Source organism: Solanum pennellii, chromosome 3 (assembly GCF_001406875.1).
Source record: "Solanum pennellii chromosome 3, SPENNV200".
NCBI lineage: Eukaryota > Viridiplantae > Streptophyta > Magnoliopsida > Solanales > Solanaceae > Solanum > Solanum pennellii.
In genome coordinates this window covers 31,752,300-31,754,920 of record NC_028639.1, presented here as the reverse complement: position 1 = coordinate 31,754,920, position 2,621 = coordinate 31,752,300, and the positions used below count along the sequence as shown (strand labels likewise).

The following is a 2,621-nucleotide window of genomic DNA, read 5'->3' as shown; positions in this document are numbered from 1 at the left end:
CTCATAGATGTGCTTGGTGTTGTGGCCAAGGGTTATGGTAAATGTTGTTGTCACCTGTTCAGAATATTAGTTGATTTTTTGTTATTATCTGAAACATATTGCTTTCTATTTTGAATTGGCCGATGATATCTACTCAGTACTTGTGCCTTGTACTGACCCCTACTTGTATTTGTTTTTCTTTGTTAATTGTGGAGTGCAGCAAACGTGCCATCGTCTTCAACTCAACCGCAACTCTAGCCAGTCTTCATCACGTCAGATATCAGGGTGAGCTATTGCTTCTAGCTTGGACTGGATCTTCTTCTTCATGTCTTGATGCCTTGAAGTTCCGGCATGGACTAGCTGTTTATTTATTTTAGCTTCCTAGATATTCTTAGATTTAGTAATTTGAGGATAGATGTTCTTGTGGTGATGACTTCCAGATTTTGGGGATGATAAGTATTAAAGTTTAGAAGTTATTAATTGATTCCGTTAATGAGTTTTAAGTCTTCCACATAATATTCTGTTTTATTATGGTTTAAATGTTGGGGTTTAGATTGGTTGGTTCGCTCACATAGGAGAATAAATGTGGGTGCCACTCGCGACCCGTTTTGGGTCGTGACACAAAATGTGTTCTTCAACTTTAATTTTGAACATCCACTTGTTCTTCAAAGCTCTCATGCCCTTGGGCAATTTTACCAACTCATAAGTGTGGTTCTCATGCAGAGACTTCATCTCATCTTGAATGGCTTCAATCCATTTATCCTTGTGCTCATCTTCCATGGCCTCCTCATAACATTCAGGTTCTCCCCCGTCAGTGAGTAACACATACTCATTGGGTGAATAACGGGAAGAAGGAAACCTCTGTCTTGTGGACCTCCGAGGCGGAATATTTGATTCGTCCACAACTTCATGAGCAACAGGATCATCATTGTTATTATCAACATCAACATGTTGATTCGATACATGATTTTGGCCACCACCATGATTATCAAGCCCAACAACATCATGCACACTTGTGTGAGGAACTTTATCATGATGAACTATACCATCAAAACTTGAAGATTCTACCTTCTTCGCTTTGTCAATATCTTCAATTTTTTGATTTTCCATGAAAATAATATCACGTCTTGTCACATGTTTCTTTTCAATTGGATCATATATCCTGTAACCAAATTCATCTAGGCCATATCCAATGAAGATGCATTGCCTTGTCTTGGCATCTAACTTTGACCTCTCATCTTTCAGCACATGTATAAAAGCTTTGCAACCAAATACTCTCAAATGGTTATAGGAAACATCCTTTACGTACCAAACACTATTTGGCACATCACTTTGCAAAGAAACAGCAGGAGATAGATTAATAACATATGCAGCGGTCAATAAATCCTCACCCCAAAATGAGTTTGGCAATTTTGCTTCAGAAAGCAGACATCTAACTCTTTTCATCAAGGTCCTGTTCATCTCTCAGCCAAACCATTAAGCTGAGGAGTCTTGGGAGGAGTCTTCTGGTGTCTAATACCTTGATACTTGCAAAATTCGTCAAATGGTCAACAATACTCACCACCATTATCAGTACGAATACATTTAAGATTCCTTCCAATTTCTCTTTCAATTGAAGCCTGAAACTGCTTGAAGACACCTAAAACTTGGTCTTTAGTCATCAAGACATAGACCCAAAGTTTTCTCGAGCAATCACCAATGAAAGTGACAAAATAGAGTGCACCACCCAATGTCTTTGTCTTCATTGGACCACATAAATCAGAATGCACCAACTCAAGCAACTCTGTCTTTCTAGAAGTAGGGTAGAACTTAAAAGAAACTCTATTTTGTTTACCAGCCAAGCAGTGCTCACACTTTTCTACTTTAGCACTTTTAAAATTTGCCAAAAATTTCTTCTTTGATAGAACATTAAGTCCTTTCTCGCTGATGTGGCTAAGCCTCTTGTGCCATAACGTTGAGGAGTTATCGCTCTCAACCGCATTCACCATATCAACACAAGCAAATGTCGTAGTCCAGTATAGACCACGACGTTTGTTACCACGAGCCACAACTAAGAAACCCTTAATGAGCTTCCATTTTCCATCACCGTTGGTACTAATATATCCTTCATCATCTGAAACAGCAACATAATTTAGGTGCAGAAGAACACCAGGAGCATGTTTCACATTGTTCAAAAACTAGTTTAGTTCTAACACTAGTTTCCAAACAAATTGTACCAATATCAACCACCCTAGAAATAGTCTCATTACCCATTCTCAAGGTTCCAAAATCACCAGGAGTATAGGAAGAGAAAAAATCCTTCCTTGATATCACATGAGATGTGGCACCAGTGTCCACAACCCAGCTTGACTCATCACAAGCAATATTTATCATATCCGCATCAAGGACAGTAACAAGATCTTCGGTGGTAACGGTGGCTAGGCAATTTTCATTGTCATCTTCCTTAGTTTCCTCTTTGTTTATGTTCTCCCTCTTCAACTTCCATCAGAACTTCTTTGTGTGCCATTTCATGCCACAATGATAGCACTCAATATCCTTAAGTCTGCCTCTGGATTTGCTCTTATTTTGTTCTCTATACTGAGAACCACGATTTTTATTTCTCCCCCTGGGGCCAGATATCAGGACATCCGACGAAGAAGAAC

The 2,621-nt window shown here is 39.0% G+C and overlaps 1 pseudogene; it reads right to left on the bottom strand.

The window, feature by feature from the left end:
- The window catches only part of LOC107013318, a 23,715-nt pseudogene extending 21,483 nt beyond the window's left edge, over positions 1–2,232 (bottom strand).
- Between the last annotated feature and the right edge of the window lie 389 nt (positions 2,233–2,621).